The following is a 25,007-nucleotide window of genomic DNA, read 5'->3' on the forward strand; positions in this document are numbered from 1 at the left end:
CAACTTTTCATTTTCCTCGATCTATTTCCTACAGAAGAGGAATATTTTCTTCATCAGATGTTTCTTCATCTAAAGTTTCTTCATTCTTTACAACTGTGTTAGTTGTAAAAATGTTAAAATTATTGTCAATGCTAGCTATTTCTTCACTACTTTTACTGGTTGTGTAGTAGTTTAGAATATAATGATAATTTTAGGACATTCAACTCTTACTTGAGGATCATTTGTCTTTTCCATCTTCTATTTGAAGTGTTCAATTAGTTCTTTGTAGGCTTTAAAGTCCATAAGTTCTTACTTTGTGAATTGTAAAGGTTGAGTTGAAGATGAGGGCTTATCATCTGTACCAAGATAGTTCTAGTATTTCTATAAAATAAAGGTTCTAAATCACTGGTTTGTGATTTTTGATTTGTTTGTACTAAGATATTTTCAATTTTTTGTTTAATATTATTTATTTTTACAAAAAGTTTTTTAAAAAAAGAAAAAGTGAGATCTACCATACAATTAATAGTTTTACTTATAGAAATATTATAAGTTTCAAAAGAAGGATCTATATATAAACTTTGATTACAAGTTTTATATGGACATATACAATTATCTTCTTCAAGTTGTTCCATATTTTTTGTGCTTAAAATCAGTGCTAGTTTTATTTAACAGTTTCACTAAAGCCAATTAAACAACACCACAGTGCCCATTAGCTTAGAAAACCAACAAAAGAAACCAGAAAACCTAGCGTATGAGCTGCAAAACATGAAACAACTATCCAAGATAAAAATATAGAGAAATAAAACTTATAAAAAATAGCAAGCACTTCGATATATTTTTAAAACATTTTACAATCTGATAATACCAAGCTCTGATACCATTTACAGGTAAAAAGTAGAATTAACTCATAAAAGAAGAAAAGCACATTGAAAGAGAAAGAATAGGTAGGTATTATACTAAAATATAATGGTAAAAGATATAAGAGGAAACTCAAGAAAGAATAATAGAAAGAGAAAGAGAAATTGTTGTTTATCCAAACTTTGCCTCTTCTTTATTATAAGCCTTTATTTATAAACACATTTTAACTAAAGGATAACCCTAGTTAGGTTATTCGTATCAATCTATTTACTGTTCATCTTTTATTTTTTTTGTACAACTTTTACTATAGCTGTCTACTGTTTTTCAACTATCTGCTACAGTAATTTTTGTTGGAAACTGAGCTATCTTTTAATTGTCTGCTATAGTAATAAGAATAAGCTTGGGTTAGCTTATCCTTCTTGGATATTTTCCAAATTAATCAGCTCTTCGTCTTTAGGGTTAAAAAACTATAGGGATTCTATTGTGGATTTATTCCATTTTTGCCAACCTTTTTTATATTGAAACAAAAGATGATGAGGATGACCAATTTCTTCCATTTCTAATAATTTGTGGAGTAAATCAACTACTTGAGGTTCTACTACCATTTCCAATTCATTGGTTATTGCATAGAATTTTCTAATAAATATTCTTTTACCATCTGTTGCTGTAGATATCCTTGGATAGGATTGAGATGCAGCTAAAGCTAGTAGATGTTTTGCTAAATTCATCATGAATATTCTTTTTTAGAAATGGTATTTTGAGGCATTGGAAAATTTTTGAATAGCTTGCTTAAGTATTTTAGAATTATCCAAGGCGTCCATTGGTGGTTCCAAGGGTGGTCCAAACATTAGTTTAGATACCTCCTAGATTTGATAAGGCTGATAGAATTTTTCTCATTTATAATAACCAAAAAGCTATGAACAATTATATGGATATAGAAGAAATGTTTGTCGTTTTTGACAAACTCAGAGAATTTGGATTTAATGAAGGTAGGGAAATAAGTTAAAATGGTGAAAAGAGAAGTTTTGGACAACTATTTCATCTATGATTCCTAATTCAATACTTTTTATAGTGAAAGGTTCATGGTCAAGTCTAAATTTTAATTTTGGTATTTGTTCACCTATATTTGTTATTTACAGATAGTTGGAGAAATAGAATTTAAAAAATTTTTCTTGTAACAGTTTTTATGTTTTTAGAAGTATAGATAAATTTATTTTTTGAAATATTTCTTTGGGAGAAATATTGCAACTTTTTCAAATAATAATATTCTTTTAAGCTGGAATAATTTAGAAGAATGTTTACCTTTAAAATAATCACAGAGATTTAAGAAATTATTTATTTCTTGAATATAATATTGGTTTTCTTCAATGGCAAAGAAATCGATATCTTGCTATTTTAATAGATATGAAGGAAAAAGATTTTCAAAAACCAATTAAGGAAAGTATTATTTTTCTCAAGCTTGTTTAGCCAGAAATTTAACTAATTTGATCATCCCTTTGTCTAAATTGAGCTTTATTTTGAGACAAATGGGATTTCCAAATATTGTTGAGCATATTGTATATCTCAACTGGAAGTCCTGGATCATAATAATTTTTTATTTCTATATCCTTTATTTTTGTATCTTGCAAAAGTTTTTCTGTTAAAGATACAATTTCAAAGTAAAAAATTGGTGTCCATTGGTTTGGATCTTAAGCAAATTGAAAAGGAGTTTGCATTACTGGTTGCAATGTAGAAGGTTGATAAAAAGGTCTTTGTGGTATCTGGTGAGGTAGATAACCATGAAGAGTATGAATAAAAATTCTTGGGTTACGAATTGGTGATGAGGAAGGAAATGTAGAAAAAGAAGTTAAAACCTTTTTAGTTTGCTTCTTTTGAATTGTTCTCCATCCTTCCTGATTTTGTAAGGGTTTTTTGCTTATCCATCTGGATGGCTGAGAAAATCTACAAGAACATTTTTATCACATTAATGAATTCTATAGTAAAACTATATTGATATAAAAAGTTATACTATCTAATCCTTCTTGGATCAGTTTTTATTTTCTTATTTTTTTAAAAATCTCTTACTGATTGATTATCTGTTCTAATAGCAAAATGCTCAAGAGTTAAATAAATATGGAAACGACTAATAGCATTTTTTATTGCTAATAATTCTTTTTCAAAAACTATGTATTTTAGTTCATTTGGTTTGGACTTACTAGAGTTGTAACCACAAATAAGTTCATTATTTTGAACTTTTGCTTTAAGCACACATCCTCATTATTCGTCTAAGGCATCTGTTTCTAGAATGAGGCAATCACATTGTTTAGGTAGTTATACATTTGGTATATGAGTCAATTCTGATTTTACTTGTTTAATAATATCAAAATCAGAAGATGCCCAAGTAAATTCGACATCTTTCTTCAGTTTTTCTTGAAGTAGCTTTTTTTTTTTTAGAGATTTTTAAAAAATTGTCTTCTATAGTTTAGGAGACCAAGAAATTACTGTAAATTTTTTTATGGTCCATTTCTTCTGGAAAATCTTTAATTTTTGTAATAATATAATCCTATAAAAAAAATACCATAGGAAGATAAGTTTAATCCTAAAAGGTCTATTTTAGTTTTTCCTAACTCAATCTTTTTTGGACTGAGTATAATACCATGAGTAATAAATTCTTGCACAAAACTATTCAGATTTTTCTGTGCTCATCTAAAGTATGAGAAAATACTAAAATATCATCAATATAAACACAGCAAAATTTTGCATGTTTTGCAAATATAGTATCCATCCACTTCTGAAATATTTAAAAGGCATTACATAAGCCGAATGGCATTACAATCCGTTGATATTGGCCTGTAAATGCACTACAAATAGTGAAAGCTTTAGAATTTTTTGAAAACATAATTTGCCAAAATCCAGATTTACAATCAAATTTACTAAAATATTTAGTGTTTTTCGCTAAATTGATTAAAACATCTTTGCGATGAATAAAATAGCCATCAAAAACTAAATTTTGATTAAGCCTTTTATAGTTGATTACCATATGGGCTTTTCCACATTTTTTCTCATTATGGTTTCTTCATAAAAGTAGGACTTGAATAAAGACTAGTTGTTGGTTCAATTAATCCTTTTGAAAGTATGTCAAAAATTTGAATTTCAAATTCAACTATATCTTGTTTGGTATAGATCATAAGTTTTACACGAAAAATCCTGTTTGGATCAATAATATTTAATTCACAAAAATGACTACTTCAAGACCATAATTTTAGTGGTTCTACATTAAAATTTTCTTGTAAAACTTTTTATAAACAATGTTTTTCATTTATTACCTTAATATTTTTGGAAAAAAGTTTCTGGTTGAAAATCTTTACCACAAATATGCTTATAATCATTGATGAGAGGTATTTTGATAGATTGATTATTTATCGTTAAAAAGATGTTTTCTTGGTAAAGATTAAAAGGAAAATAGTTATGTAAAAAATTTGTTCCTAATAGAATGTCATCATGCATATCAGAAAAACAAATAATTTTAGGAATAATAAATTTTGTATTATTAAAATAGACAGGTATGTTTTTAGCTTTTAAACCAATGATGGCTTCTTTACCATCGATGCCAATAATGGCTATAGGATGTTTCATAAACTCCAATTTGTTTAATGGTAAAGCATTTTTTTTGCAACTAAAGATTGTTGCTCCAGTATCAATTAAAATATGAAAAGAATATGCCTTATATTTTTTAAACCAAAATTCTATTTTAATATAAGGATAAAACCTTTTTGGTTGTTTGTTAGAGAATGTGATTACATCATCATCTCCTATTTTGTATTTGGGATATGTAATTTTTTAATTTCTTCAGCTTTGGTTTTAGAAAGAGAAAACTGTAAAACATAATTTACTGTATTAGAAACCGAAGATAGTGATTGATTATCACTAAGAAAAATAGGAATTTGAGTACTATTTGTGCTAAAAGATCTTTGAAAACTAGAAAATGAATTTCAATAAGAAGTAGCAAAGGATTAATTGCTACTTATACTTTCAATATCATCATTATCTTGATTAGATAATAGAATGTTGGAAGGAGGAAAAACTAATCCAGGGTTAGGATTAGTAGGATTTTTGAAATACAAATTTTTTCCTGAGCTAAAAAATTCTATAAAAGATATTCTGCTAGCTACAAGTTTATTATTATCAATGTCTTTTAATAACCATCCTGTTATGACAAATAAATTTATAAGATCCATAAATTTGGGTTTGATTTTTTAATCGAATGGTTGTGGTTTAAATATTTCAATAATTTTGGAATCTATCTGTTTGATAGATATTGTTGTAACATTGGTAAATTCATATATAGCAGTCCAATTTATGGAAAGATCATGAGCTACTTCATCAAGATTAGAATTTTTTCTTTTGATCGAGAGGCATAAATATTTTTCTATTAATGGGTCAAAAATAAAAATAAAATAGTTTGGTTTTACTTTAAATAAGACTACTCTTGTACAAAATTTGATTGAATGGTTTTTAATGGTGGATTTTATGTTTTTTGTTACTTGATCCTTTGGATTTCAATCCCAACTATTGTTTAGTTGGAAGAATTCTTGAACCAAGATAGGATTAAAAAGATGAAGAAATTATATATTCTGCCAAGAAAATAGAAAAATAAATGGAAAAACAATACAAAAATGTTATGAAAATGTAATGAAATGCAAGAAAAAAGGAATTATACCTCGTCCAAGCTTCCTTCAATTTTTCATTTTTTTTCTTTCTTTCTTTCCACATTTTTTCTTGGCTTCCTCCTTCATTTTTCTTCATTCACATCCAGACTTCTTCCTCTTTGCCTTCTCCAATCTAGCCCTGTTAATGGAGAAAAAAGAATATCTTATGCAAATGAGTAATAGCCCTTGATCAAAATTTTATCTAATGGTTGATATTTCTCCCTTGTTTTCTTTGCAATAAGCCACCTGTCACCATTGGATCTAACCCCTCAAGATCATCGTATGGTTAAGAATGTTCACTGCTAAAGATTGGATTTTTAATGCCCCTAAAACCAAGTGAAAAGACCATTTACCCCCAATTAGAAAGTTTTCGATTTTTAAGCCATTTTCTTAGAAAACAATGCTTCCATCTTCATCTTTGTGGTTTTAAAACACCAAAATTCCTCAAATAATATGAAATTAAGACCTAGAAGCTTTTTCGAAAATCTAACCTTAGGAAGATTAAATTATGAAATTACCTTTAATGAGTATTTTGGTAATTTCATACCTCCTGAGGTACTGCCATGGTTTTTATTGTACCAAAATTATTAAATAATTCAAAATGTGATCTAGAACGTTTTACAAAAAATCGACCTCAAAAAAGGTAAAATTACAAAGATACCCTCAAAGGATATTTTAGTGATTTCACACCTCCCATTATATGATCAAGGTTTTCAACATTCCAAAAATCATCAAATAATATTAAATCATGATTTGGAGTTTTTTGGCAAATTTTAACCTTGACAAAGGCAATTTGCAAAAATACCCCTAAAAGTTTTAGTAATTTCATACATTCCAAGGTACGATCAAGATTTTAATGCATCCAAAATCATAAAATAATATTCAATCATGATCTAAAAGTTTTCATAAAAATCAAACTTTGAGAATACCAAATTAAAAAAAAATCTCTAAAAGGCATTTTGGTAATTTTATCATTCCTAAAGTGGAATAGGGTTTTTCAATGCTTTAAAGCCATAAATCTCAATTCCAAGATATATTGATTCCAATTGGTTGTGAATTTTGAAAGTTGATCGGATTTCCATCCATTTTGACCAAGTTTGACTTTGTTTGATAATTTTGATCGAGTTTGATCTTGGGGTATTTGGGTCAAATTGGTCTTATTTTTTATTTTAAAAACTTCTCAAGATTAAAGAAATATTGGATTTGATTTGAATTGGATTTTAAGAGCTTCACAAATGATCAAAATTCACTAAGATAAAATTAGGTATCTAGACCCTTCAAGCCATATATTATGATAAGCTCATTGTCATGTTATAAAAAATTTTACTGATATAGTGCTTTCAAGGAGATAATAAAATATGCTATAAAAATGGTAAGTTATGGGAAAAAAAATTATTGATACAAAGAAAAATGATAAAAATGTAGCTTGAGTTGTAAGCCACAAGGGTTAACAATTTAGAAACTTCATCCTATTTTATCATTACCCAATATATCAAGCAAATGTAGCATCAACCTATTATCCTTATCAACGAACACCAACATAAAATTTTTAGCTAATGTTTGGTCCCTAAACCCTTACTTATGTGCCTAGCCTTACCACTGCATCTATCACCAAACCAATTGCAAAGCCTGATAAAAAGACAAATGATCTAAAACGATCACAAAATAAGCAACTAAGAAGTCGAATTAAACCAAGTCTCATAACTTACTTTGAACTATTACCCTAACTAATCCAAAAAAACCTTTTGGCACCTATGTATATAGAAAGAAGGTACATATATATATATATACAAACTATTAAACCTTCACACTCAATATGGTATAGTGTTTATGCACAATGTAATTACCATGGTGGTAATTAGGGACAATCAATAGAGAACTGGACTGAACTAAAATACAAGGTCAAAAATCTTATTAAAGCTGGATTATTATACTTTAGGACAAAGAAAGAGTCAGATAAAGAATCTGCTTGAATTGTCAATAGAGATGAGCCAAAAATACAATATGTATGGTTGAACTTGTAAGATCCAACACTCAAGGCCATTTAGGAAATTCAATAAAATGTTTGACTTTTGAGGTTAAGAGGTAACATGTAGTTCAGGAGTAATTTGTAGTCTTGGTTTAAGGATATGAATTTTGGTTTGATTTGGATATCTAAATGGATGAGCTTTTGTATGCTATATTACTTTATGAATTTGTGATCTAAATTCTTCCTATTTTATAGGTATGAATTTTGGAATTTTAGGATTTTTCACAAAAATAAAAGGTTTAATTGAGAATAAAACCCCACATAATCAGTTTCCAAAAGCATAAAAAGAAAAAAAATGCTTCTAAAAAAAGAAATAGTCTCTTTTGTAATAAAAGGTGAAAATAGTCTTGAAAGAATTGGTGATCACTTTAGAAATGAACTAATCTTGTTAAACACCCTCACATTTGCCCTCCAAACATTTTTTTACCATGAACCATAAAATAAGGCAAGAGCCTTAACCTTTCAAATATATATTCAAATTCTATAAACTATATTTTCACTTGATCATACCTTAACAAAAAAGGTATTAATCTTTTCCTATGTGATGAATAATGAAACAGTTAATTTAAAAAATATTTTTTTATGCATTCTTGAAAATTAAGCAAACATGACATCTTTTAAAGATCTAGTTGCTAGTAATTTGATACATGTCAAGATTATGCTAGATCTTCAAGCATAAAAGCTTCTCAACCAAATCCCTCAAATGGATCAATGCTTTATGTCTTTTCTCAAAGTTATCCTTACTCTGTTTAAAGGGTATTTTGACCAAAAAGCAAAACCTTACAACCCTTAAGACAACTTGAGTTGTGACCAATCTTTTCCTTTTTATGGAGTGACATGAACTATTTGATACCTTAAACAAGGTCATTGCATATGACTTTTTTATCACATTGACCTATATTAAGGTTGGTTTATCAAAATAGAGGCATTTTTCCCAAATTGTGATCTTGGCAAGGTGGAAAAAAAGGGGATTAAAAAGAAACAAAAACAAAAGAAAAAAAAACAAGAAATAGAAAGAAAAAAATGAAAGCAAAAAAAAATAATTATGATGTCATGCACTGAAGCATTCAAATGAGTCCCAAAAGAAAATATCCCAATAAGTTTATGAAGAAACCTTAAAAAGCAAACAAAAAAAGTTAGAAAAAATAAAAAAATCCTAAAAAAACAAAATTTTGAAAAAGCTTTTCTTCAAACCCTTTTTCTAAAAAGGAATTGCTATTCAAATTTAAGTAACCATGCTTAAGATGATAAATGATCATCTTTCATTATTTTTTCACAAGTATAAAAAGTCATCCCTTGTTACCCTTTCGATCATGATGATTCTCTTTCAAATGAATCCTAATCAAAAATCACCTTTCATATTAGAGGGTAAAAAAGGGATGTATTCAAAGGTAAAGTATGGTGAAGTCTAAGAAAAAACCTTCTGTGTTGAGTAAATGTCAAATAAAAAGTTTTTAAAAGTTTTGAATCCACTTAAAGAAAAAGAAAGGAAAAAAAAAGAAAAAGAAAGCGAAAGAAAGAGGAAAAGAAAAAGTAAAAAGTGAAGAACAAAAGAAATGCAAGAAATGAAAGGGAAAAGAAAAAGAAATAAAATGATTGAATGGAAAGTATGGGAAAATGGAGAAATAAACGGCCCAAAGAAAATCTTGCAAATGGGAAAGAATGATTCTTAGTTTAATCACTTCTAAAAACTTATTTTGAGCCTATCTATCCCTTTCTTTGAAAACCCAAAACCTTGGCCAACATTACATCTTTGGAAAAATCTGTATTGGATTAGGCATGAATGCTTAAATTGAAGAGTTTTTCCTTAAGGAACCACTATAAAATCTATGGATCTTTTGCTATCTTTCATTGTGAAGCTACCCATTTGAATTATCAACCCATTTTGGATGAGTTTGAATTGTTAAATGTATGGTGCACTACAATAATTAACATTTTTAGTGATTATTTTATTATGACCGTGAGCAATTTTGTCACAAATATTAGATTTTTTGTGATGAAATTTTCCTATGACACATTGTAATAAGTAATTGTGACATACTATTATTTGGTCACTAATATAATAGTAATTGTGATGGTTTAATTTTTTCACAATTAAATCGTCATAATAAGTCTTGTGACGCAAAATTATTTGTTATTATAAAATTGTCACTAATAAAGTGCACAAATTTGCGGCAAATGGTTTTTGGTAGGAAGTAATGTATTAGTGACAAGATATAAAGTGGTTGCTACTATTAGACATTGTTGTGACAAAAAAATAGTAGTCACATTATACTTTACTTTTTGTTCCAAAAATGTTCACCATTAAACATATCACTGTTGACTATATGTCATCACAATTACAAATTTATTATGTGATAATTGAAATTGTTACTATTGGAAAAGTTATAATGACTAGAAATTGGTTTGTCACAATTTATATTGATAAATTTAAGAAATTAATTTTTTATTGCAATAACAATTTGTATATTATTAAATTTATTTACAAAACATGACATAAATTTGACACAATATTAAAAGAAAATATAAAAATATAGATTTATAATCAATAAAAATTTTGTATTTAAACAAAAGTCTCAAAAGATTATCAATTAAATCAAGTACATATTTTCAAATTAATTCAATGACCAATCAATTAATCAATAGTTTGGTTTAATTGATTTATTCAGTTTTAATAAAATTCGAACACCTTTATACTTAAGAGATGAAAATTAAGCCAAAGAAAATAAAATGCTATGATCATTGTGGTCAGTATCTCCAATTCACCCAATGTGGGCATTGTAGAAAATTTGTTCATAATATACTAATTTATTTTCATGTTGAAATTATAATATTGTATCTTAATAGGAGTCTAACAAAAAATAATTTAATTAATTGATAGTAGTTTTCATAAATGGATAATAATAATAAATTAATAATCCATAAATGTTTAAATAATAATAAAAATTAACTATTATCATGTCAATATATAAGATTTAAAAATACAAATTCAAAGCCAAATAAGAGTTATAGAGGTTTCTAATATTGTCAAATATCATTATGTCAATATGTCATCCAATGATAATTTTAAATATAAGAACAAAGGATAAAATATAAAAATAGTTTGATTAATAAATATAAGTGCAATTATACAATTATAAATATGAAACAACTTAATCCACGACCAAACTATATAAAATACATAGGTTTTAATTATTTTCATAAGATCAGAAGTCAACTATGAAAATAAAAGGGGTCATTTAATTTGTTAATTTTACTTATAAAAAATTAAATTACTTATATATATGATAATAAACTATTTTAAAAATGAATATTGCTTCAATTTTATTATAATTAATAATTTATTATATTTTTAATAGAATTTTAAAAATTAATAAATATGTAAAAAATCAAAATATTTTAATCTTAAAACAACACAATTAAAATAATAATTTTTTAATAGATTAAAAAAGATAGATATATATTTTTCATATACAATCATGATATTTATTTATTTTTTAAAGCAAAATTTAAATTAAATCTCAGAAGTCCAAAATTAAAAGACTCAAAGGTCCAAATTCTATAAAACATAGACCCAATTAGCCTTTCATAAAATAAGCCCATTAAAAGCCCTAAATGGAAAAAGGAAACATTAGGTTTAGGTTTCCCTATATATAATAAAGATCATGCTATGTCTCGTTTCTTATCCCTACCTCATTTGCTTTCATTTTCTCCAATCATTTTCTCTTTCTTGCCTCTAATGAAAAGTCAATAGTTCCATGGTTCACATCAATTTCTATGTCAACCGTAAGCTAACCTCATTCTCTCTTTCCCTACTTTACCTTCTCTTTTTATTGTAGGCATTTTTTCCCCTAATCTGTAATGTCAATCGAGTTTGTATTATACTGTGAAGGTTTTTGTTTTCCTACTTTTATTTCTTTCATTTTAATTGTTTTTACTTCTCACAAATGGGTATTTTTATTTAGCTATTGCAATACCTTTTATGCTTTTTTTAGTTAATAATGTAGCTAGATTTATTTTGTTTAATATAGTTAGGATGTTAAAAATGATATTTATATTTGATTTTGCTATTTTTTTTAGCCATTTTGATCTATTTGTTAGTCACATATGCTATTAAGGCTATAAGAGTTGGTGAACGAAAGCACCAACTGTTGCAATGGTAATAGTTGTTAAGTTTGATAATTAAAAAATGAAGGGGGCTGGCCAGAAAGAGAATCGGCTATAGGGAAGGAGGATTTTAGTTTAATCACCTAGCTCGATGCATGGGAACCCACCTTTTTTAATGATTGTGAGCTATGTCTTGGGGTACAAGTTGGGTCTCTTTCAGTTTCACCACTTAATGTTTAAAAAGTTGAGAGAATATAATTTTAGTTTTCTACTTTATATGATAAAGCATTCCCAATTAGACTTGTTGCTTGTGTTGCTACTACTTGTTGATTAGGTAAAGGCATATTAGGTAAAGGTTTAGCAGGTGATGGATTTGCACGTTTAGCAAGCGATATGGTCTAATTTCTAGTCTATTATCCAATGCATCTACATCAAATTATTTAATGTAAGTACAATAGTTAAATAATTAATGTCACTTATTATAATGACAATAATAGTTAAATTTTTTACTATTCATTGAATTTTTTTTTTATTGTTGTTTGTTTTATAGGAAAATAATGAAGAGTAAATTTTGCTAGGATCAACTATGGACTTCTAACTTGGATTTCCAGTTAGACATTATCATAGTGGACTAAAACTTTTTTTTTAGTTATTATTTAGTTTTTTGGTAAAAAATAATTAGTATGGTTTTAGTGATAATTGTATTTTGGATATTATTTTTGAGTTCGGATTTAGGAAATTTAAAACATGATATATATATATATATATTGGTATTTTATTTACAATTATTGTTACCATTTTCTTTTATTTTAAAAATAGGTGAAGTGACCACATTTTTATGTCACTATAATCATATTTATTTTGAAACAATTTTTTAGCAACTATTATTTTGAAATTTCAAATGTAATTTTTGTGACAATTTATTTTTTGTAGTCACTAATGATAGTTTTTTTTTTAATAAATTGACAAATTTTGTTGTGACAATAACTAATTTATTAGTGACAATAATTATTGCAAGAAATAATTTTAATATTTGTGACATAATTCATTCAACACTATTTCAACAAACACTAGTGAAGAAAATTTTGTCACTAACAAAAATAATGTGAGTGACTTCAGTTTTGTAACTATTGCTATACTTTTAATGTCAATATTATCATCACAAGAAAACCATGTTATTATGATAATTTTTTTTGTCATTATTTTAATTTTTTTATAGTTGAAAAAATTGTCACAATAAAATGAATTATCATGACAACTTATTTTAATCACATATTCTAATACTTTTAGTGTCAAATTTTGTGTCATAAAAAAAAAAAAGCACTATTGTGGTGACTTAATAAATATCATCACTAATATAATATTGACGGAGTTCTTTATAATGACTATAATATTGGTCATTATAAATTTTGGTGACTAAATTGTATATATTTAGTGACAATTTTTTTCTCCACCAAAAATATTATTTCTTGTAGTGGTGGAATAATCAACACAAATGAAAAAAAAAGGGAAAAAAAAAGAAATGGGGCTCTATGGTGAAAGCTTTAAAAAGGGTAGTTTAAAGCAAATTTGAAAACTTTGAAACTAATCTAGATGCCTAACAATGTAAGAAAAGCTAATATGAAGCAACTCATACTTTTGAAAGGTTCAAGAATGTTAATGCCATGAAAGTTTGAAATCTATTAAAGGGGTTGATCTTAAAAATTTGAGTATTTTTCTTCCATTCCTAAATGACCTTTCAAAATCTTGAACCTTTCATAGCTAGTGTTGACATTTATCAAAATGTCACATTTGGAGATCAAAGAAAGTGTCAAACATGTTTGGTTTTAAATAAACTCATGCATTTTAGAAATTTATGTTTCATTTGTGAGCCTAAATGGAAGAATATATATATTTTTTGTTCCCTTCAAGTTACGAAGCCTTTTTGAATGAACTAAGGCCTTAATGAGCTAAACTGCTCTTTTTTTTTAAATGGAAATCATCGCCATTATCATTTCTAATACGGCATACCAATTTTTAAGAAACTCCAAAGTCACATTTGTTTTGATATTTCATTATCTTTGATCATGGAATTTAATTATGTAAGGCAATTTTGTTAGTTGTTTTGAAAATTTTTGAAAGACTAGTTAGGCATTTTTGTAGTGAATAAAAAAATCATTTAGACTAGTTTTAAATAAAAAATGTTTTCCATTAAAGAAAAAATGCACATTGGAAGAAGAAAAAAAATTCTTTTATGCACTCAAAGAGTAGGGAGAGTATAGTTGTTTGTCTTCTTAACTTTTACATGATGCATACATTAAGTTGACAGTAATCATATGTGTTATGTTAGAATTATTGATGGAATCAAGAAGGGAAATGAAATTAATAGTGAAAAGGAAGAAAAAACTAAGAAATCTTGTTTAAGAAGGAAAGAGAAGGAAAATCAATAAAGATACAATAAGGAAAATAGGTGAAAGAATGAAAACAATATGTGGAAATGAAAAAAGAAACCCTTTTGAAAGAAAGTTAAAGAGCTAATTTGATGAACAAAGAGAAATTAGCAGAATTGAAATATGAAGAATGAAAAGGAAAAAGAATTTTGGCACTTGCATTTTTTAGCATGTATCTTCATCATCGAAAAAGGCAATGACTTCATTAGATAAGCATTTGCATTTTAGTTAGATTGCTTTAGCATTGTCATGATAGAAATAGGTGCACATTTGTAAAAGACATCTGCATTGTTAGGATAAATATTTGCATTTGCATTATAGTTGGAAGGCATCTGTACTGTTAGATTAGAAATTTGCATGAGCACCTTTGAAGCAAATATTTGCATTTGTATCCTTGTAAAGACATTTGCATTATTGCATGTGCATCTTGGAAAGAACATTTGCATTTGCCTAGAAATACTTGCATTTGCATCATGGTAGAGAGCATTGACATTTCACATCATGATGGTTGATTATTTATGTTTGCTTTCTTGGAATAAGGTTTTGTGTTTGCATCTTAATGGTTGCAAGGATCAATAAATTCACATTATCAAAGTTTTGATTTGCATTAGCATGTTAAAACAAATGCTTGCACTATGCATCTTGGGTTAGATATTTGCATTTGCATTTTCTTTAAGAATTATTACATCTACCACATTAAGATAGCATTATAAATTGCATTTTGGTAAGAGTCATATACTTTTGCATTTGCATTTTTGTATACAACATTCATAATATGGAAAGGACATTTGCATTTGCATTATTGGTAGAGATCTTTACATTTGCATAAAAACATTTACATTTGTACTATTATTTTAGAAATAGTCTTGTAATTATTTAGAAAAGAGAAAAGAAAATTTTGAATAATTGGAGTTAAAAAAAGGAGAAAAAACTAAGAAGAATATAAATGAATGCAAAAACAATAAACAACAATTCTTAAGGAATATGTCAAAGTTTTCTAATGATAATACCATATTTTATTCAATGTTTTTTTACGATGTTATCTGAGCTTTCTACATGCTTTATGGTGATATATGATTTTATTCAATTTTCTTGATGGTGATATACAAGCTTTTTTACATGCTTTATAATGATATGTGGATTTTCATTAAATTTTTTTTAGTGGTGATATCCGGGAATCCTTTTATGGTAATATTTGAAGTTATTTTGCATTTTCTCGATGGTAATATCTAGGAACCCTTTGATGGCAATGTACAAAGTCATTTGGCATTCTCTTCGGTGGTGATATCTAGGAACCTTTTGGTGGTAATGTCATTTTCTATTTTCTATGTGGTGATATCCTAGTTTTATTATGTGCTTTGGTGATGATATATGAATTTTATTAAAACTTCATAGTGGCAATATCCGAGTGTTCAAAGTTCAAGCTTTTAAATCTCGATGGTGATATCCGAGTATTCAAAAATTCAAATTTCATTTAAATCTCTATGGTGACATTTGAGTGTTCAAAGTCTAAGTTTTCAAAGCTTGATGGTGATATTTGAGTGTTCAAAGTCCAAAATTTTAAATCTTAGTAGTGATTTTGAGTTTTTATCATATTTCTTAGTGATGATATCCAAGTATTATTGAAATCTTCTATTGAAATTTTATCCACATCATTTAATGGTGATATCCAAGCATTCAAGTCTGAATTTTATTAAATTTTTTCAGTGGTGATATCGAGCTTTCATTAGAACTTTCACGGTGACGATATCCAAGTTTTAATCAAATTTACTCAATGGTGATATCTGGGTATTCAAGTTTGAATTTTATTAAAATTTTTTAGTTAACGAAATCCAAGATTTCATTAAAAATTTCTTAATGGTGATATCCAAGTATTCAAATATGAATTTCTTAAAAATTTTCTCAGTAGTGATATCGAGCTTTTATCAAAATTCTTTTGATAGTGATATTCAAAGTCTTTTCGATAGTGATATTTGGGAACTTTTTAGTGGCAATATTCGTAGTCATTTTGAATTCTCCTTAGTGGTGATATCCGAAAACCATTCAATGGTGATATCTGAAGGCATTTGCATTTTCTCGGTGGTGATATTTGGAAAGTTTTTTTTGGCAATATCTGAAGTCATTTTGCATTTTCCTTAGTGATGATATCCAAAAACCTTTCAAGTGGTGATATCTGAAATTATCTTACATTGTCATTAGTTGGTGATATTTGTGAACCTTTCGATGGCGATATCTAAAACCATTTTGCTTTTTCTTTGGTGATAATATCCGATCTTTTATTCAAATTTATTTTCAAAAGTTGTGGAGTTTTTTTTAATTTATTTTCAAAATTATGAAGCCTCTAATGGGAGTGTTTTTAAATTTGTTTTCAAAGTTGTGGAGTCTTTAGTGAGAAGAGCTTTTCAAGAATTCAAAAAAAGGTAATAAAAGTTCAAAAAATCCAAAAAATTTAAAAAATTCAAAAATCAAAAAAATCAAAAAGTTCAAAAATCCATAACAAAAAACTAAAAAAACACTTTAAATCCTTTATCTTAGACAAAATTGTTGTATTTGTCTTTACATTATTTCTAGCATTATTTCTAGTTCTCAAAAATATGTAAAGAATGAAAGCTTGTCATAATATGTGGGTCCAAGAACTTGACCATATGACATGAAAAATAAACATTTAAAAAATCTCAAAACCAAAAGAGTCGGCACTAATCTTTTTTAAAGTGTGATTAGTCACCTAAAAAGTTTATCTTTTTTAATAAAAAAAATACAATAAGTTTAAACTTTATTAAAAAAATATTTTGATCTTCGAAACCAAAGTTTGGTTTGAGAATTCGATTACGTGTGAGAATTAGCACCCCAATAGCACTCGTTAAAAAAGATACAATTGACTTCTAGTTATCCTTGAGTTTTTGTAAAATGGTCCTAACTTTAATGTTTGCAAATTAATTCCTCAAATTTCATTTATTCCCTCCAAAAATATTTCTTGAAATCAAATCATTTTGAATTTTATATTTTGAAGACAAATTATTCTATTCTTGAATTCTTAATAAACAAAGTTAATTATTTAAGATCAAAATGAAAAGTTCTTAGTACTAAAACATCTTTATCATTCCTTTATATTTAGGCAAAATTTCAAAAATATCTTTTTACTTTGAGACTTTGCATAATGCCCTCATAAAACCAAAATAATTTTTTTTATAAATGATAATTGTTAAGAATCTCCTTAGGTCAGATCTCAAGAATTATTTTTACTTAAAATATTATCTTATTATTTTATTTTTATTTTTTTAAAACATGTTCCTAAAATACTTTATTCATAAAACATGAAAATGATATGCATGAACATAATAATACAAAATAAAAAGCATGACAATTAAAATGTGAATGAAAAATACAAGTGCATGGAAGACAACTCAAGAATGCTAATGTATGTGACGATTTATTAAAACGAAATGCAAATGCATGAGAATAGGCCTAGGTTTTGCTTTTTCGGTTTAAAGTTTAGTTTAAGGTTTAGGTTTTGGGGTTTGGTTTGGGGTTTAAGGTTTTGTTTAGGGTTGGGTTTATGGCTTAGTTTTGGTTTAGGCTTTGGGGTTTAGTTCAATTTGGTTTAAGGTTTGGATTCAGTTTAGGGTTTGGGGTTCGGTTTCTATTTAGGGTTTGAGTTTTCATTATGGGTTCGGGTTAGCTTTAGGGTTTAGGGTTAAGGGTTTGGTATGGGGTTTGGTTTTGGGTTTAAGGTTTAGGTTTAGTTTAGGGTTTAGGGTTTGGTTTAAGGTTTTGTTTAAGTTTTAGGATTTAGGGTTTAGAGATTAATGTATAGTAATTAATACATTATGCAAAGAAAAATGCAAGAAACTATCTAGCTATGATGTAAAGTATGAGTAAAATGACATGAACATTATATCAAACATTTATTAAACATAGAAATACTATCAAATTACAAGCATGAGATAATCAAACTACAAAGTATGCAACTATATTGATTTAACAAAAATGCAATCAAGTTAAAATGCATGAGATGTGCAAATAATGGAATATGTAACTTTAATAACTTGAAATAGATGATATGCACAAATGATCAAACACTTGCTAAACATTTTCAAACATTAAAATCAAATTCAAAGAAGATCTCATTGTTTTGATCATGTTGCCCTTATGCTTCCATAATAAATCAACCATAAACATCAAAAAGCTCAACAAGCAATCAAGAATTTTTTACTTATTTTTTAAATCACCCTTTCATCAAATACTTAGAAATATACTAAAAGGAAAATTGCCAAATAAGCTTATTCATAAAAAACAACTAGGAAAACTTCATTTTTGTAGTAGAACTTTTATCCAACACATGGAATCTCCTAAAATGAAAATAGCCAAACAAGCATTTTGTTTATCACAAAAGTAGCCAAACACTAAATAAAAACCTAAAAATGGAATCATCACATGCAAAACTAACATAAACCCATCCAAGTCACAAACCAAAGCATAAAGGATACTAAAAGAAAGAAGAGGAAGCTTAAGCCAATCATGGAAGCTTCATGGCTGAAAACTTCTCTTGATGAGGAATTGTTGTTTTATAATTCCATTTTATCTTATTACCTTATCATTAGATTGATAACATGAGATGATGAATCAACCAAAGATTTAAAGAAAAAACAACTATGGAAAAGTTGATTTCCTTTGAAAAAAGATCAAGAAATGAAATGAACAAAATGAAATAAAGATAGAAATGATATGGAAAATGAAAAAAAAAAGAGTAAAAAAATAACTACCTTCTAAGCTTTCTCTTTAGGATTTTTTTAAGCTTTCCCAAAGAATTTTTTGGATATTTTTTCTATTTTTTTGGTAATTTCCATCACTTTCCTTGTTGCCAAAATCCTCCCTCTAATCTTAGAAAATGATTCATTTAAAGGCCAAAACTCCTTTTAGTAACTATTAGATCAAATTCAATCAAGGGTTGTAATCCTTTTGTCTTTTTCTTCTAACTTGGTACCCAAGGCTTGCAACATAGGCTATAGGATCACTCTACCTTGAAATCTAATGGCTTTGAAAAATTACAACACATGACATAGCTGCTAGTGCAACTGTCCTAATGTGAAAAGACCATTTTACCCCTACTAATGTTTTTAAGCACTTTTTATGATTTTCCTAAAATCTTATGATCCAATAATTATTCTCATGATTTCAAGGCACCAAAATTCATAAAATAATATTTAATTACGATATGAAACTTTTCGTGAAAAATTGACCTCGAAAATGTTAAATTATGAAAATATCCCTAAAAAGCATTTTGATAATTTCAACCTCTCCGAGGTGCAATTAAGGTTTTCAATGCATCAAAATTCATGAAATAATATCAAAACGTGGTTTGGAGTTTTTCACGATAAATTGACCTGAAGAATGTCAAATTACAAAAAAATATTTAAAAGGTATTTTGATAATTTTGACTTTTTTTAGGCACAATCATGATTTTTAATGCATCAAAAATCAAAAAATTTTATCGAAACAAGATATGGAGCTTTTCACAAAAAAAGGACCTTGAGAAGGTTAAATTATGAAAGTACTTCTAAAGGGCATTTTGGTAATTTTATCTTAATGACGTATGATCAAAATTCTTAAGAACCCAAATAATAATTTGATTAATCCCAAACCTTAATAGTCCTATTCAGTTGTGAATTCCAAGGGTTAACCCAAATTCGACCAAATTTTATCAGGTCTATGTTTAACCAAGTTTAACCATGGCACACTTGGTTCAATTTTATCCAAAATTCAATTTTAATAATTCATAAATCTTAAGGAAATGTTAGAAATGAATTGGGCTTGACTCTAAAAGTATCACAAACTAGCTAGAATGTGCTAGGGCAAAATTAGGTGTTTACACGTGCAGACACCTAATTTTTTTTAGGCATGTTCTGGGAAATCACAATGCTTTGAAATTGAGACAGGAAAATTTCATGATTTTTGAATAAATTAATTCTTAGGTTGAAATAAAAAAAGTATCAAAAAGCAAAGAAAAAGTCAAAGGTTGATCGAAAAGTTAACATAGTCAAACTTGTCAAACTTAGTTGAATTTGGTCAAAATTGGGTCATTTTTGGGATAATAAAACCAAGTCATTGGATCCGTAAAGATTTTAAAATAAATCTTGCATTTTGAGCAAAATGGGTGTTTTGACCAAGATACCCTTATTATAGGCTTGGGTTAAAGTTTGTCAAAATCACTTATTTGGTCAAGTTTTATCAAAGCCTAATGTTTGGAAAGAAAATCCTTAGAAAAACAAAATTTTGAATTGAAATGACCAAAATGTCCCTCGATAAAACTTGGTCAAACATTTGAAATTTGTGATTGAATAGGACTATTAAGGTTCATTAGTTACAAAATTATAATTTTAACTCCTTAAAATATTGTTGGACCTAAAAAAAGAAAAAATTACGAAAATGCTCCTAAACAAAAATGCCCTTTAGGAGCATTTTCATAATTTGACCTTTTTTAGGTCGATTTTTTGTGAAAAATTTTAGATCATGTTTAAATATAATTTTATTAATTTTGATGCATTAAAAATTTTGATTGCATTTTAAAGGGATAAAATTACTAAAATGCCTATAAAGAGCACTTTCGTAATTCGACGTTTTTAGGGTTAGTTTTTACTAAAAAACTTCATATCATAATTAAGTATTATTCTATGAATTTTGGAGCATTAAAATGATGGAAACAAATTGTGGATCATAGGATTTTAGGAAAATAATGGAAAAAGCTTTAAAACACCAATAAGGGTAAAATTGTCTTTTCTCATTGGGACAACCAAGTTTTGTGTTGTAATTTTTTAAAGACATTAGATTTAAAAGTACAATATTCCTATGGCCTATATTACAAGCCTTGGGCACCAAGTTTGAAGAAAGAAATAAAAGAATTACTACCTTTAAATGCATTTTGATCCAAAGGTTTAAAGGGATGTTTTGGCTCTTTAAATTGACATGCTTGGGGCTATAGAGACTATCATTTCCAGCAACCAAAAATCTACCATTAAGTAAGCTCTTAAAATATCTTTTTTTTGGAGGAAAGCTTTTTAGGTAATTTCTCACCCTTTTCATGCATTTTTTATCTCTATTCATGTAATCTTTACTTCTTCTCCATGTAGTCTTTCATTGCAAGAGCCTCATCTCATTGTTAATGATTTACATACTTTGATTTATGATTTAAATGTGTTTTGATGATTTAATTTTGTGATTATCTTGTTTTTCTTGTTTGATTACATTTTTGTTTAGTTTTCTTGAATATAAATGTTAGATTGTCAATTTGTCTTTTGTTAGTTTTCTAGGTGGTTGACAAAAGTTCTATTTTGAATAAATGATTGTTCTTTACTTGCTTAATGTATGTTTGATATGTGTTAGTTTTTAGATTTGATTTTCAATACTAAAAGAGTTTGTTAGGTGTTTGAATAAATTTACAAAGTTAAAAATTTTGCGTTCACATTATGTATTAAAGTTGTTTGGATAAATAAAAATGTAAGTTTTCAATAATTTAGGGATCATTTGTTTCTATTTTTGTTTTCTGTTTTCATTTTCAATTTTTTTGAAAATTAAAAACAAAAACATGTCTGATAGGTTATTTTTGTTTTTTGTTTTTGAAAACTAAAAACAAAACAAAAAACAAAGTTTTTGAAAGCTTTGAAAATTGTTGAAAACAGGAAAATAGTATTTTCAATTTTTTGGAAATAATTTGACATTGTTCCCACACAGACACTATTCACAAAAATTATAATTAAACAGTTACAATGATGTTACAAATAATATATTAACAAAATAAAATTTTTATCATATAAATATTATAGTAATAAATAATATCTTAAAAATATTATTATATTTATTATATAAATAATATTATATTAATAAATAATATATTATATTAATAATACAATATTATTTATTTATTTATTAATATAAAGATATTATCTATTAAGAATATATTATTCATATAATATTTATTAATATAAATAATATAAATATAATATATGTTTAATATAATATTTATTAATATGTTATATGAATATAATATATTATTATATGAATATAATATTTGTTAATATATTAATGGATTATTAATATAATATTTATTAATATATTATTTATATTAATATCATATATTATTAGTAATATAAGAATATATTGCTAATATAATATATTATATTATTAATATAGTAATAAATATTATATTAAGAAATAATATAATATTATTTATTAATATAATATTTATAAATAATATATTAATAAATAAATTGTATTATATTGAAAATAATATATTATTAAATATTATTATATTAATATTATTATATTATTAATAACAAATGGAGTCTAAAACAAAAACATTTTATCCAAACATGTTTTCAAATTCAACAAATTAAAAATAAAACATGAAAAAAAATTAAAACAAAATTTTCAAAAAAATAAAACGTAAAACATAAAGCCATAATAATACCAAACGACCCTAATTGTTTGACAAAATAGCTATATGGTATTTTTAGTGTTTGATCATTTGCTCATACCATGATCATGCATTAAGTATTTGCCATACGTTACTTACACATTAAAACCTTAATTAAAAAATAAAATCATGGTTTTTTAGCATGCTTTGAAAGTCTACCTAAATATTAAAAATTTTTGAAAAAGTTCATAAAAATCATGGAAACACAAAAAATCCCAAAACCAAAACTCTAAATACCAAACCCTAAACCCAAAATCAAACCTTAAGCCTAGTCTAAACACAAAACCCTAACCTAAACCCTAAACCAAACCTCAAACGTAATCAAGCCCAAAATCCTATTCAAATCCTAACCTAAACCCTAAACCAAACTTTAAAATTTTCAAACCCTAAAACTAGTCAAATTTTAAACCTTAAACTCATTTTAACACCTAATAACCATTCTAAATTTTAAAGAATTTGTATGAAAATCTCGTATGAAATAATATGTTTTTGAATGTTTGCCTAGAGGTTGGGGTGCTTAGGAAATTTTATTTCATTAAGTTTTTTTGTATGATTCCTTAACAAAAACAATAATAAGATCAAACAAAAGAAAAGTAATAAAAATAAGATCTTGAATATAAATAATCGTACTTAAATTTTGCCTAGAAGTTAAAGAGTCCATATGGTTTCTTCATATTTAAAGATTCGATTTCAAATTTTCATCTTAACGTCATGCATGACACCCATTTACATATATTTATTTGTAGATTGTTGTTTACATTCATTTTACATGCTTATATATGTTAATTATTGCTATTTATTTGTTAATTGTAGCATCATCGTTTTTTTAACATAAATTTTTTTTACGAAAAATGTTATTCAAAAAATATGGATTTTTAAATAAAACTAGAATAATATTTTAAGAAAAATAATTCTTGATACTCAACCTAAAGGTTGGAGAGTCACTAACAATTATTATTTACGAAGAATGCTATTTCATTTTAAAGGAATCTTGTGGTAAATCTTTGATGAAAAGAGTTATCTTTAAATTTTGTTTAGATGTGAGAGAATTTTAAAGTAATTTTTTAACCTAAAGATTTTTACAATATTCTTAAATAAATTTTTTTTTTGTAAAAAAATAAAATTAATTTTTTTTCAAAAAAATTGAAGGGAATTATTATTAAACATCAAGTTGAAATCATTTTCATCCAATATCGAAAGATAACGTATGATTAATTATTATCATTTTTAAATGGATACTCTGAAATGTTAATTCTTTTTTACATGTAATCATACTCTTAAACCCAACTCTATTTTTAAAACCAAAATATTTTTTAATAAACCTTAAATTCTTTTTTGATTTTATTAAAAAAACATTTTAAATAATTAATCACACTTAATAAAAAAATTAATGACAATTCTTTTTTTTTTTTTTGTTTATAAAATTTTACGTATTATGGTCCGATTCATGGTCCACATGTTCCAACACCAATACTTAATGCACTTGCTTTTTCTCCTCTACGTTACTCTGTCAAATCCCATCTCAGTTCTCACTTTTTTTTTTTTTCTCAATTTTTATTCTACTCTTTCTTATTACCTAATCCATTAACCTTTTTTTTTTTTTTTTTTTCATTCATCCTTTCATTTTTGTTTTTGTTCTTAATCTAAAAAAGTAAGGAAAATCCATGAAGAATAAAGTAAAAACCTTAACCTCTTTTGGATTTTCAAAAAAAATTTCTTCTTTTTTTCTCAAATTTCTTTTAATCTTGCCTTTATATCAAACAATAGGCTAGGACTTGAGCAAGGACAATGGCAGCAGCAAAAGATGATCAGTGTGGGAGGGGGAGGAAATTACCAAGGATTTCTTGATCAAACGGTTCAAGTTGAGCTTTCAGATTTGATGGTAGATCGGAAAGTGGATTTGGAGCATTGGATTGGCAAATGAGTGGAGATTAAGGGTTATTTGATCCCTAATACTGTTGGTTAGAAATATTGGAGTCAGAGTCATTGGATTGATCAATATTATCCCATTAATTACAAATTATTTATTGTCAAGATCAGACATATTGGACTCAGAGTTTATCTCTGTAAATTATATCTTATCCTTTTTTACCTTAAAACTATTTATTAACTTAAAAATAATATAAAAATTAAATTTATATGAATTATAATAAATAGATTAAATTTTAAAATTTGATAGAGTTATGGACATTTAGTATAATTTGACAAATAAATTTTATATATTTATTAATCTTAACTTTATTATTGTTATCATATTTTTATTTAACAATATAAAAAGCAAACTTAATTATTAAACTTAAAATTATAAAAAATTGTCTATAGCTTATAGAATTTTTAAAATGAATTTCTTCAAACTTGAACTAAATTCAACTCGAAATAGTTTGTATTCAAGAATTTAAAATTATTTAAAATTTAAATATTTAAATTTAAAATTATTCAAATTTAAA

The 25,007-nt window shown here is 26.2% G+C and overlaps 1 long non-coding RNA gene across 1 annotated transcript; it reads left to right on the forward strand.

The window, feature by feature from the left end:
- Nucleotides 1-11,190: 11,190 nt before the first annotated feature.
- Nucleotides 11,191-24,647, forward strand: LOC111285354 (uncharacterized). The gene is made up of 3 exons (XR_002689719.2): nucleotides 11,191-11,340; nucleotides 15,324-15,395; nucleotides 24,328-24,647. It is a non-coding gene; the product is annotated as an uncharacterized LOC111285354 (long non-coding RNA).
- The last annotated feature ends 360 nt before the right edge of the window (nucleotides 24,648-25,007 follow it).

The sequence above is a fragment of the Durio zibethinus genome, chromosome 6 (assembly GCF_047325235.1).
Source record: "Durio zibethinus cultivar Kanyao isolate XHJ-2024 chromosome 6, ASM4732523v1, whole genome shotgun sequence".
Lineage (NCBI taxonomy): Eukaryota > Viridiplantae > Streptophyta > Magnoliopsida > Malvales > Malvaceae > Durio > Durio zibethinus.